The following is a 15000-nucleotide window of genomic DNA, read 5'->3' as shown; positions in this document are numbered from 1 at the left end:
GTGTATATGTGACAGAGAGAGAGAGAGAGAGAGAGAGAGAGAGAGAGAGAGCGAGAGAGAGAGAGAGAGAGAGAGAGAGAGAGAGAGAGAGAGAGAAAAGAAAACAAGGCGTGATCCGACTTCAGGTTACTCGGGGCGTGTGCAAGATTTTCCACACTCGCATAAATTGTAAACATTATGTTTCTAACTTTCAACGTAAATTAAAACATGCTAGAATCTACAGTCAAATATCGTGTTGTTTCACCAACGAAAATATAAATAAATACGCTATATTTTATTAGAAATAATTGTTTTGTACTGCTTGTACCTTTTTCGGCTCTTCCATAAACCTTTCCTACCCCCCAACAAGACCAAACAAGAACATCAACAACATCATCAACAACAACAACAGTAGTTTATAGGCTTACTCCCCGAGTAAGCGAAAATAGTTTTCGATAACCTGCTCTACCAGTTTTACATTGAAGGTAAAGTAACAAAGTACAAAAGAAAAGGATATATGTGTGTATATATATTACTATAGTGTGTGGATATATATATATATATATATATATATATATATATATATATATATATATATATATATATACACACATATATATATACACTATAAATAAGAATGTGTCTTAATTAAGACTACCCTTTGCATCGCCTCAAGAGTGTCTCGTTCTTTGCATCATCATCTTATCGGCTTCTTTGATATTCTAAGGTAGATTGTTCACTTTTTTGGCTTCTGTTATTGGCACCATTATAATTCCTTTTCTCTTTTAATAGTTGAAAATGTTGCACATTTTTAGGGCGTTCTATAATTATCTGCAGCTCAGTGTTAATGTTTGGGGTTTTTATCGCCCTGATGACTTTTAGCATTGTTTATTACTGTCTTTCATGAATGTTTATAGTCTCGCACGTGTTTAAAGATGTGTTTGTAAGCTTTTAATAACTTTTTTTCTACTGTGATTAAGCATTCTTCACTTATTAGGAGTTATGGTGAAGGCATAGTTTGTAATGCTTATATAGTAATAGTATATATATTATATATATATATTATATATATAGATATATAATATATATATATATATTATATATATACTATATATATATATATATATATATATATATATATATATATATATGTTTGAGACGCGCGCACACACACACACGGAAAAATTTACGACGTTAAAAACATTATGTGCCGTACCATGGAAGTATCGTTTCCGTAAGCATCGTTGAAATGTAATTTTAGAAGGGAAGTAGAGTAGGCTACCTTATAATTTCATTCGTTTTCGAATTATTATTTGCAGCTTTTCTGATCTAAAGATTCTACACTTATGTCTTTGCATTTATAGGAGGCCTGGTATGTAATCCCAGGTATGTGTGCTCTTACTTGGAATCGAGCTATGCATAGAAACCACTAATACGAAGACACATCCAAGAAGAATCTTGGGCCGATAACATTGCTGAGGTTGTGTAGAAATTGAATTGTCGGGCGAGTGTCAGTGTTTACACAAGTGGCATTCTGTATACGAAGATATCCTGGGATCCCCTCAGAAGAGAGGTATCATAATCGGATAGGCCAGTCGTGTTGACTATCGGTCCGCGATGCATTGATTGAGTTCAAGCTTCAAACTGGCGTACAAACTGAGGTCATTCACCAAATGACTTACTGAGTCAGGTTTAGTAAAATAGAAACCATCTGGAGACGTTATGTAAAGGAAATATGTCTAGGTATTCCACCAAAAGATTGTTTTGGTATTCAATCATACTGATGAAGTTTAATAGAAATTCCCGTGAGAAAATTTTGAAGGTGACAAATTACATTCCGCCGAGGAGAAAAATCATGCTCGTGTATGAGGCTGAGTGAAGCATTATTGGAATCTCCACGTTCAACAAAAATAATGGTCTCTTTATGCTCCGTTGCAAGTGTTAAGTGGATGAAGAAAGTGGGACAGTTTTGTATAACAGAGAGAGAGAGAGAGAGAGAGAGAGAGAGAGAGAGAGAGAGAGAGAGAGAGAGAGAGGGGTAGGGCGATGGGGAGATGGTGGTTCTTAAGCTCAGAAAGCCAAGTAAGACCAAGGTCTCTATCACTTTGCCCAGTCGGAGTTACACACTCAAGCGCGCTTGGATACACACACACAAACACACACACTGAAGGGACAGAGACCCCCACACATGCACAGTCCACTCGAAATAGACCCTCAAGGTTGTCCTAAAACCAAAATACATCAGAACGAGTTCCTTCCATAAGATTCCTTTGCTTATCCCTTCCTAAATTTAGACGCCAGAGAGAGAGAGAGAGAGAGAGAGAGAGAGAGAGAGAGAGAGAGAGAGAGAGAGAGAGAGAGAGAGAGAGAATTTTTATTTTCTCTGCCAAGACTTTAACTGTTCCCCATTTTATTGTTGTTGAGGTACAATTGATACCCGCACATATTATGTTTGCAGTTATCCTTTTTTTTTTTATGTCAGCCTATTCATCATTTTAGGACCGCTCAGAAAATGTTATATAAAATGATTGCAACAGGGAATAGTAGTAAGGAGGATGATACATCCTTTGTTGCAACATGTATCCTGTTGTTTTAGGGAAATATCTTGTCAGATGTGGGCGATTACTCGGAAGACGTTCCGTCTTTATATTTGATCAAGCTCATGTGTAACATTACTCGCATATATATATATATATATATATATATATATATATATTATATATATATATATATATATATATATAGTACTCTGATTTTATTGAGAATAGTTTTGACTCTTTCCTTAGTTCTTGATAGTTTCATACGGTAGGGAAGTTTTTTTTTTTTTCACAAGTTTTTACCAAAACTCAATTATTTTGATGGGGCGTTTGAGGGGACGTAAGATTTTGTGAAGCAGAAACCATAGCAGACACCATGGTCACCATTACGGTTAGACAACGAGTGTAACTCATTCACTTTCCTTTCACCTCCGTAGATAAAGCTCCCAGCAATTTCAGTAGCTCAGGAGAATATCACTTGCCATACTAATTGTTGTTTGCTACCGGCTCGGATGACCGTATTTTGTAGGAAGCAGCGTTGTGGGTCGTGATGTTACTCATTTTTGTCTGAGGGACTTGCCCCCTTAGTTCTCTCCCTGACCTGAAATATATTTAAGTTCCAATTTTGGAATTTAAATCGGTAATAATGACTCGTTACTCGGTAGTTGTAGCAGGTTTACATTATCAATATTATTAAAATTTTCTCAATTGTATAACAAGTCACCTTGGCCACCTTCATGTGACTTAACGTTTCTCAGAAAAATTTATCGTTATGCGAGTAAAAAAAATACATAGCGAAGTTTATTTAAATACAAGAAGCAATTACTAGCAAATAAGTATATGCCATTCTACAAGGAAACTAATGGAAAGCATTAAGGGCATGGTATCCATCACTGATCCTGATAAAGAAATGTTAATGTTTGCTTTTTTTATTATATGTGAGCAGCTTGCCTGGTTACCCCTTGCTCTCCCAGTGACACGACTCTTCTCTCTCTCCCTCCTACCTGATCTTAATTTGTTCTTATCTCATATCGTCTTGATTTGTCAGAAAACAATTTTTGTATTCACGTCTGTTTCAGAGATTATATATATATATATATATATATATATATATATATATATATATATTATATATATATATATATATATATATATATAATATATAATATATATATATATATATATATATATGTAATAGTTGGTGTTGCAGATTAGGCACGCAGTGGACTTACTGAAGTCGTGAATTTAAAGGTTCTCAACAAGATATATTCTCTTATAACAAGGTAGGCGAATACTCTTTCTTAACGAGGTGGATTTCCGTGTCTTATATCTCTTAGCTTTTGTGTCCCGTATAGATATAATGACCAGCAAGCTTGAGGGGAACGGATTATCGAGCAGAGGAGTCACGAATCCTTTTACCAAGTATCTCTAGTTCAGTGTGTTGTTGTTATTATTATTATTATTATTATTATTATTCATTTATTTATTATTATTATTATTATTATTATTATTATTATTATTATTTTTATTTTTTTTTTTTTTTTTTTGCTCTATCACAGTCCTCCAATTCGACTGGGTGGTATTTATAGTGTGGGGTTCCGGGTTGCATCCTGCCTCCTTAGGAGTCCATCACTTTTCTTACTATGTGTGCCGTTTCTAGGACCACACTCTTCTGCATGAGTCCTGGAGCTACTTTCAGCCTCTAGTTTTTTCTTTTTTCTAGATTCCTTTATTATTATTATTATATTATTATTATTATTTTATTATTATTATTTAATAACCCTTAGGATGACCTTTTTTGGGTTTTTTGGGGGTGTTTTATTGCCAATTTAGTTTTTTAATGACAATGGTAATTACTATTAATAGAGTCTCATTAAAGAGTGCCACTTTAAAAGCCCCTTGCACTATCCTCTTGATTTTTTTTTTTTTTTTGCCATCCTCAACGTATGGTTATTTATAAATTTGTGTGTTTCGTTGGTTAAACTGTTTACTATGTCAGTATTATCGGTATACAACTCATTTTCCCGCTACGTTTCTATCCATTTTCACATACGGGTCTTCTGCTCTTTGAAAGCTTACCTGGGAAGCTGATAATGGCCTCTTTTGTTTGCTCGTGCGGAATAATAATAATAATAATAATAATAATAATAATAATAATAATAATAACGCATCATCATCACATTCGTGGTTTTTTTCTAGAAATGTGTGGGTTTTTCCCACAGTGATTTACTTCTGATTGGGTTTTGTCTCTTCATCCTTGCCTGTGGGAATTTTATTTCTTTTTCATTCCGCGTTTTTGTGTTTCTGTATTACATTTCTATAGTTTTTGTTGCTTGTTGAGATTTTTCACGTTTCCCTTACATTTTCCAGTTTTCTCCGCGGAACAGTATACTATACGATATAAGTATAGTGCTCTGCATAATATACGATAGAAGCTAAATGCTTTCTTTTAGAACATATTATTCCCTCTGGAATTTGCTCCGCAGGGGGCGTGGTTGTGCCTTTCATTCCTTTTAAAATGTCTTCTTCCGCCTTGCCTCCAAATTACAACTGCGAGGTTTTCCTTTAAACCTTTCAGACCTCTCTACTGTCTGTTGCAGTTTCAGCGCTGAGTGACCTCGTGGGTCCAAGCACTTGGCCTTGGGCCTAAGTTCTGCATTTTATTCTCCAGAAATTCGAGATAAGCGTTGACTGCAGCTTTCGGTGTTCAGTTACTTTGAAAGTATGGGAGTGTATTTGCTCTCTCTTTTATATGAATTTTGTTTGCCATTCGGTGTTAATCATAACCTTGGGGCGAATGATATTTTCCCCGTTCAGGAATTTTAGATGCCTCGTTTATTGTTGCTCCTTTTTTTTTAAATTGAGATTTTTTGGTTTGTTTATGTGTTTTTTTCGTAGTTGGAAGTTTAATGAGATAGTTTGTATTGTTGACTGTTTTGGGAAGGTACATTAGTTTTTTCTCGCGCTCTTTTGTCTTTGTGTGTGTTTTTCGTAATTCACATATATTTACAGTGGTTCTCTGTTTCCCGTTCATTTTTCTCCCATTTTGTTGCTCTTATGTTTTCGAGTTTTAACTTGCACCATTTCTTTGAAGTCTTTCTTTGTCTTTCTTTCAAATGTTTAATATTTCTGTGTTCATGTTGAGTTTGTATATATTTTGATGTTTGATACAAGAATGTTTTTAAATATCAATTTCTTTGTTGATTGGGTTAGTTCCTTATTATTTTTCTTGCGATTCAAACTATATGTTTTATTTTTTTTTATTTCTTGCTTGACTAACGATTCCAAATGTGATGTTTTCACATGTTCTTCATTTCGCCTGTCTCGGTATCATCATCGTAAATATTTACCTTTCATGATATATTTGAGTTTTTAATCAATTTACTTGTCATATAACCATTCTCAGGAGTAGGTTTGTAATGAAATTTATTTTTCGTATTGTTACTGAGATTTTTCTACATGTTTTTCTGTGTGGATATCCGAAATTTGGAGCCATTAGCTTCGTTAAGATTTCCTATTTCCGGCAATTTTTCATTTATTTATTTATTTTTGTAGGTGTTAGTTAATTGTCGCCATTAAAATGTAAGACCTGTTATTTTCTTATTATAAGCACCTTAATAGGTTGAAATTACATTTATGTGAACAGTAGTGAAGGAAGTACTATTCTTAATATTGGTGATATTTTTTAAGAAAGCTGCTAATATTTTTTACTTCCTTTTTCTCCGTAAGATATTCCGAGGCTCGACTTTAGGTTGTATCGACTTTGTATTCAGCCTGCGCAGTTGAACTCTCCTCATGGGCTGACTTCTTTTTTTTTTTCTAAGAAATGGCACTCTTGAATAGCAATGGGTTCACTCACTTATATAATAGTCTTCATTCTTGAATAGCAATGGGTTCATTCACTTATATAATAGTCTTCATTCTTATTTTTGAACTATCTCTCTCCCCCCGATTTATAATTTCTGGCGTTGCTGTCGTTTCGTCAGATACAATAAATGTTTGTAGCCTTCGTTATTTATTCGTGTTTTATGTAATAATTTTCCAAGTTGCAACCCCAATAAGAAAAGCAGACTGCTTCAAATATATGGCCTCAGCAAAGAAGGCAACTTAGTTATGACAAAGAATTATAACAAAAAAATACTAGTGAGTTAATAACAAAGATAAAAAAACATCAATTAGTTGGTTGTTGATGGTTACTACCACTTTTCAATCTTTCTGTTAAATTTTGGATTTCTGTAATTTATTTTTCATGCTTGGGACTCTCTGAAGACATTATTTAATATTTAATGATTTTATTAAGTTGCAATATGTTTTTCTTATCATGTAGAGCGGGAGAGTATGCATGTTTGTCTCATTTAGGAGACCGCACTCAGTGAAACGGAAGTACTATTATTAAAGTAGTTTTATCAGACCACTGTGCTGTTATCAGCTCCCACGGGGCTGACCTATAGACGGGAGTAAATAATGGTGATGTTATACATTATTGTCAAGGTTTTTGTGTTTTATGCTCTCTGGAAGATTCCCAGATACATATAATATTTGAATCCGTATAATTGTTTCAACGTCGGAATTAGGAACTGAGCTGTAAACTGTTCGGTTCATCTCAGAAAAGATTTTGTTGTTTACACTTGTGGATTAAGGCAAAAAGTTTGTGGGACTTGATATTAATAATGCGATGCCTTTTGGTGCTAGATGGGGATTACCTTGTCTAGGACCTCCACGAAGTGTACCATTGTCGTTATTTCAGAGAGAGAGAGAGAGAGAGAGAGAGAGAGAGAGAGAGAGAGAGAGAGAGAGAGAGAATCTTATAGTTGCATATCCACTTGATACTTATGCAAGAATGAATGTGGTTTTATTTATATACATTAGTTTTGTCTCTAATTTACTTTGGACTCTTTTATACTTTCAAATATTGACGGGTATGTGAGGCTTGAAAATATTTGCATGTGAATAATTATATTCATATGTGTGTCTTCTGGTTTCTTTAATGGGTTCTCTTGTACTAATGACTGAGAGTAACTTCTAAGTTAACATGATATTTAGTGTATATATTTGTTTATATTCCTGTGCAAACACTAAGTATGGTCAGCATAGCAAACACACTCTCATCTCGTAGGAAGATGCGACGAGGAGGAAGGAAATAAAATAGGCAGGAAGGAAGAAAAGAGGAAGGAAGAGAGAGAGAGAGAAAGGGGGACGGGGAGCAGGGAAGTGTTTGAGGGCTATAAGAGAACCCATCGCCTCTTGTTTTATTTCTAATCGCAGGCCGGGCGTATGCCACATACCGCTGATCCCAAAATACACCTTACCTTGGACCCGAAATATCGATTGGGCCTTGAGATGGGGAGGAAGTGGAGGAGAAGGAGGAAGGGAGGGGGTAGGGGGAGTGGGAGGGGGGAGCCTAGAGAGGGAACCCAGACAGGGAACACTGAGAGGGAACTCAGAGGGAACCCCTTGGGGGTGTTTGGGAGAGGGGAGGTGAAAGAGGGCAGCGCGCTTTAGGGAGATCGGTTACGGTTCAGCAGAGCAAACGCCTACACGCGCTTGCACGCGCGCTCGCTCACATTCTTGCATGCATGCCCGCGCGCGCACACACACACACACACACACACACGTACGTACGTACGAGAGAGAAAGAGAGTGAGAGAGAAAGATACCCGGAAGTTTGTTGTGTAGGTAGTGTTCTTGAGCATGTGTCTAAGAGTCTTTCCTGTGACGTCATGTATTTAACTGTTTGGTCTTCTTCTGTTGCATTTTCTACAATTGTCATTATCAGATTTAAACTTTTTAAAAAAAAACTCAACGATGATGGAAAGAGAAATATTCAGTATTCGCCGTTTAATATGTGCGGTTGCACGAAATAAACAACCCATAGGATTTTTTTTTTTTTTTTACCCCCCTCGACGGACATACAGAGTAGCTCTTGAGTGGTCTTCGAAATTGTTTATACTTTTCCCTTGCCAGCTATCTCCACTTATCTCGTCTTCAGTCATCCCGGGAGATAATGTGCCGGTTTTACGAAGTGTCTTTCTGCCATCATGCTGCATCGTTGATAAACGGATAAACTTGAAGATAGTTGCTTTAGTTGTTCATTCCAAGATGACTTGATGAAAATATGTAATATACTCTTTTGTTTTATATTAAGTGATATTTAAATCAAGTAAATTACTGTGACTCTACTACGGACATTACTTTATCACATTAGAATAATAATATATATATATATATATATATATATATATATATATATATATGATATATTATATATATACTCATTTATTTATTTGTTTACTTACCGAATTTCAGTTGTTATAACTGTAGAATTTGAAGAAAGCACCTCATTATTGCTCCAGTTGTTACCAGATAGTGGGCGCTGTATGATACCCAAGAATACATCTGGCACATTGTTGTGAGGTTTCATTAATATACTGTAATATAAAAAAAGCAGTCAATCATGTTATTGAGAAGGTTGGTGTCATACCTGGATTCATTAACATCGTGACGGCATTCAGATCTTTTTGAATTTGAAGTACGATTTTTTAAAATTATTTTTCATTAATTATTAATTGCATTTATCACATCTTTTTTTCCTCTTTGACATTCATCTGGCACTTGTATTCATAGTCACGTTCATTTAAGACCGAGTTATTCTTCAGGCACAAATAAGCTTTGTGAGTAAGATATTCACTTTGTGTAGCACAAATCAAGTAAAGTCGTAAGCTGTGTAAATAAAGATCGAAATGTTTACCGAAGAAATTATTTGAGGAATGTGTGTACTAGATTCGTTGATACAGAGACTAAAAATAAGAAATGACAGAGAGGGTGAAACCTTTTGCATACGTAGATGGAAAGAGAATTCATCTAGTTTAACTTTGTTTATGTCCGCTTTCACCTTTTGTTTGTCTGCCTGTATGGCGAATACTGAGATGCAAAACGCAGCCAAGGCAGATGCTGAGACAGCCACCTCTAACTGGTCCTCATAAGCAAAATATTACAATAATTTTTATATATATATATACTATATATATATATATATATATATATATATATATATATATATGTGTGTGTGTGTGTGTGTGTGTTTGTGTGTTGTGGTGTTGGGTGTGTGTGTTGTGTGTATTGTTTACTACCAGGACCGTCATTGAAATTGGTCTTGTTAATAATTGTATTCATGCACAGAACAATTGTGTAAGCTATAAAGTTTATATATTTATATATAGATATATATATATATATATATATATATATATATATATATATATATATATATATCTCGTAATCATCATAATTCTTCTCTCAAGTATAGGGAAGGATGAAATACATTAATAATTTTACTTAATGCATATATACATACGTGTAAGTATGTATACATACATATATATGTATATATATGTGTGTATCTTTATAGTTTTTATGTATTCATAAAAAACAAACTAAGATATACTTCAAGCTTTTGTCTTTCTACGTATGGCTTCTTCATTTTCGTAAAGCTTTCCTAACAAGTCGGTGGCCTTTTTCGGGTTGTGCATTGTGTGTAAGCGAATGTTGCAATTTTCAATTATTCCTAATTCTGAATACGTACTGTGTGGAGTTTCTTTCTTTGAGGCTCCTGTTGGGTCCACTCGTCGTGCATGGCGTTAAAGAAGTTCGTGATCTGGCCTGATCACGAATTTGGGTTGGGTATGCTCCGTTACGTAAATGAGATTGATGTATTATTTCTCTCTCTCTCTCTCTCTCTCTCATATTATACATTTAGGTACGCGCGTGCACACGCATGTGTGCGTGAACTTTTGTGGCGTATACCGTAGCCTTTATTAACTATCATTAAACTCCAAATATCGTTTAATATCCAATAAACTGAGCCTCTGAAAATAATACCGAGGGGGAATTAAGTGAATTCGATTATTGTAAAAGAGACAGCTTAATATTTGTATATATATATATATATATATATATATATATATATATATATATATATATATATATAGTGCTTAATATTGTATTGTTTTAAGTATGGTTTTTTTTTTTTTTTTGTTGGGGGGGGGGTGGTTATTGTCAGTGTTCAGAAGTAATGTTATGGTCTATGTTGTGTCTTACAGGCTTATTTCAAAGCCTTGTCGACCACTGCAATGTTCTTTTAAGAATGGATATATTTCAGTTATAATTTTTCATCGTGCCCCTTCATTATATACGTACTGGCATGCCCACTTGCAGATTTCCAATTCCACCTGCCATTATATTTGTAATTTAGTATGTATGTATGTATGTATACCATTTCCAACAAGTAAAGAAAAGAGGATAAATGAACTGGCTTTTTGGAATATATTCTCCTCATGAACACTCACAATACGTGTATTTATTAATTTATTAGGTAGATATTAGAGAAAAAGATCGGTTGAAAATGCATATTAAAAAAAAACATAATGTTATTTACTAATTAATATATCTGTAAGAAAAGGCAAAGAAAATTATAAAAAGCGGTTTGTTTTTTTAGAAAGTTAGGTATTTTGGTAACGTCGACATGCACTAGTGATTTTCTTGCATATTGCTAGGGTTAATATATATTTTTTTGTGTTTTCCATAATATCTTTTAATTATATTAGCCATCAGTGTTGATCATTCGGTTGGCATTGCATAGAATTCGTAAATATTGCTAACCTTCGAGGGGTTAGTATTGATGATTTCTCATCGAGATTAATGAATGTATAGTTTTATTGAATGGACAGAAGCGTGTAAACGAGAGAGAGAGGAGAGAGAGAGAGAGAGAGAGAGAGAGAGAGAGAATGCGTCTTAATTGCCCTTGACGCATGCAAGGATATTTGGCAGAGTGAGGAATGCTAGCCTTGTCAAACTGAATTGTTTTGGAAGGGAGTCCCCTTCCATCTCTCTCTCTCTCTCTCTCTCTCTCTCTCTCTCTCTCTCTCTCTCTCTCTCTCTCTCTCTCACTTTATTGTTCGTGGTCTCTCTTGGGACTACGTAATGACAAAAAAGTTGCCAAGTCTACCGGCAATTGTCGCTCTCTTCTCTATACTTTTACATTATTCTTACCGAGACATTCCAGGCTTTGGTGTACCTCTACCCTTGTCACTCTCCATATCAGTTGCAGCTGTTGTTTCTGTTTTTTTTCTATACATTAGTTTATAGCCTTTGGAAAACCGAAGAATAATTTTTCCATAAGCGCACACATACAAAAGTACATACTTAGATACCATATACATATACATACATTATGTATAATTATATATATGTATGTATGTATGTATGTATGTATGTATTTATATCACACACACACACACACACACACACACACACACACACACACACACACACACACACACTAACAGGACCTCACTGAATGGTATCAAGCGGAGATATTTATTCGAAAGAAGTTACAAGCTTTCCTGGACTGACAATCCTCATTGTCAAGTTTCCACCGATACTTGACAACGAGGACTGTTAGTCCAGGAAAGCTTGTGACTTTTTTTTTTGCATAAATATCTTCGTTTGATACCATCCAGTTTCAATGAGGCCCTGTTAGTAATTGTGTTAGTACACAGAACAATAATTGTGTAAGTGATATATTCTGTATAAGGGGACCATGGACTTCGACTTTGGACAGAATTTCTTATATTTCGATCCCGTATTTTAAAAGTAAGGAAAATGCATCTGCGTAGAATTGGGTTTTGGTATAATTTTTGGGTAGGTTTGCGGGGGCGGGGGCGGGGGCGGGGCCGCTGGCCAGAACGCTTCCGTAGTGTTTGGCCTTTGTCCTTAGCATGAGGGACCCTTTATCTAGTCCAGGCTCTTGGGATTGATGTTAATTCCACCAAAGACGAGGCGAAAGAAGAGACCGAGCGAAGATGAAGAGGGCAGATCTCTCGCCCCAGTGTTTATTCTAGTCCTCGCCGTCTTTGAATTCTATCTTCTTGCTGAAAGTGGGTTACACGGCGTAATAAAACGGCAGTTGGAATTCTATGAAGATCCCGATCGGAGTCTGGGCAATCCGTTTCATTGCCTTTCGATACGAATTTGCAGCTGCGGAAAACGCCTGTCGTCGGCGATCGTGTGCCGGAGATTTGTGGTCCCATGAAAATACTAGAAGAGGCTCCTTTCTCTCTCTCTCTCTCTCTCTCTCTCCCACTCTCTCTTTTCCATCAGCCCTTGTGCAACAGTATTGGGGCAATTGTCGATAATGCTTCCTTCAGTTTGGTATCTTTATATTATTTTTTTATGAATAATAATCGTTCATGTATTTGATTTTTTTTATATATATATTTTAGTCCGTTATATTTTTAATGATCGTAAGCCTCGGATTTTGTAAGTACTAAAATTCGTGTGATTTCTTTAAATGTCTTCTAAGGAATTGTAGAGTAAATTAAGAATGGCTCTCGTATTTTGTGTGTGAATTTTCTCTTGGAAGAGTATTTGATAATACCCTCATGTTCCTTAATTTAAGATGTAATCACATATAGATTAATTATGAACCTCCACCCTCTAACACATTTAAACCTCTGTGGTCGTTTTCTTCAATAATTCTATGAAGAACTGTCATGTTCTTTGAAGATGAGGATAAAATGAGACCCTTTTCCTGAAAGTACATCTTGTTATATTGTTTAGTGCATCTTAAACAATATTCCAATATTTACACATGAGAAAAAGGTTGTTATTTCACCCTAATTTGGATAGTATATTGTAGATCAGAAAAGGCAACAAATCGTAAAGTGTGCCGCTAGTTTCAAGGGGATGATTAGGACAAGTTATTTTTCATATGGTGATACAGATATTGGGCGGATTTTCTTGTTTGGAAATGTTAGAGAGAGAGAGAGAGAGAGAGAGAGAGAGAGAGAGAGAGAGAGAGAGAGGGGGGGGGTTATGCCTGTCAAGTTGCAGATATGGCATTTGTCCAGATTTCTAAATTTTCAGAAGCGGAAAGTGGTTTATGGAGTTAGCCATTTTTTTCTGCTAGAAAACTATTAGCTCACTAATACGAATAACTATAGAATTTTGGACACCCGCTCTAGCTTGATGCTGGTTTAAGGATCGGAAGTTCATATTTCATCAAAACAAATCAGCATTTTGGAAATTTTATTTATAACGTAGTTCCGCAGAGAAAGTAATAGGTATATTTGATAGTATTTTCAATTCACCTATATCCTTCCCCCATTCTGTAACTTATTAATTAATACATTAACCGTTATCAGTTAACTGTTAAGAGTATTAATGTGATAGTGGATGAACCTTGTTTGATGTGAATTGACGCACTGGTGCTGAAAGTTTACCTCATTTTGTTAACAGTATTACCTCCCTGTTTCCTTATGCTTTTCGCGTACGTATAGGCTTAACTGAAGTTTAATAATAATAATAATAATAATAATAATAATAATAATAATAATAATAATAATAATAATAATAATAATAATAATAATAATAATAATAATAATAATAATAATAAGCACAAGGCAAGGCAAGAAATAGATACCCTAATCCAGACTGTAAGGATTGTATCTGGGGACATCAGGATGGAGTTTGGAATAGAAAAATGCGCCTTAGTCAACATACAAAAAGGCAAAGTAACGAGAACTGAAGGGATAAAGCTACCAGATGGGAGCAACATCAAACACATAGATGAGACAGGATACAAATACCTGGGAATAATGGAAGGAGGAGATATAAAACACCAAGAGATGAAGGACACGATCAGGAAAGAATATATGCAGAGACTCAAGGCGATACTCAAGTCAAAACTCAACGCCGGAAATATGATAAAAGCCATAAAACACATGGGGCAGTGACCAGTAATCAGATACAGCGCAGGAATAGTGGAATGGACGAAGGCAGAACTCCGCAGCATAGATCAGAAAACCAGGAAACATATGACAATACACAAAGCACTACACCCCAAGAGCAAATACGGACAGACTATACATAACACGAAAGGAAGGAGGGAGAGGACAATACTCAGTATAGAGGACTGCGTCAACATCGAAAACAGAGCACTGGGGCAATATCTGAAAACCAGTGAAGACGAGTGGCTAAAGAGTGCATGGGAAAGAAGGACTAATAAAAGCAGACGAAGACCCAGATACAGAGACAGGAGAAAGACAGAAAGAACAGAAGACTGGCACAACAAACCAATGCACGGACAATACATGAGACAGACTAAAGAACTAGCCAGCGATGACAATTGGCAATGGCTACAGAGGGGAGAGCTAAAGAAGGAAACTGAAGGAATGATAACAAGCGGCACAAGATCAGGCCACCCTAAGAACCAGATATGTTCAAAGTACGATAGACGGAAATAACATCTCTACCATATGTAGGAAGTGCAATACGAAAAGTGAAACCATAAACCACATAGCAAGTGAATGCCCGGCACTTGCGCAGAACCAGTACAAAAACAAAAAGAGGCATGATTCAGTAGCAAAAGCCCTCAATGGAGCCTGTGCAAGAAACATCAGCTACCTTGCAGTAATAAGTGGTACGA

General features: G+C 35.6%; 1 protein-coding gene across 21 annotated transcripts in view; it reads left to right on the top strand.

Annotated features, from left to right (window-relative positions):
* LOC135200297 (mucin-2-like) overlaps positions 1–15000 on the top strand; it is a 307055-nt gene that overhangs the window by 221818 nt on the left and 70237 nt on the right. The gene's annotated exons all lie outside the window — the stretch shown is intronic.

This window comes from Macrobrachium nipponense, chromosome 26 (genome assembly GCF_015104395.2).
Source record: "Macrobrachium nipponense isolate FS-2020 chromosome 26, ASM1510439v2, whole genome shotgun sequence".
In the NCBI taxonomy this organism is placed as follows: Eukaryota; Metazoa; Arthropoda; class Malacostraca; order Decapoda; family Palaemonidae; genus Macrobrachium; species Macrobrachium nipponense.
Note: the sequence above shows the minus strand (reverse complement) of the source record. Positions and strands in the feature narration are given on the sequence as shown.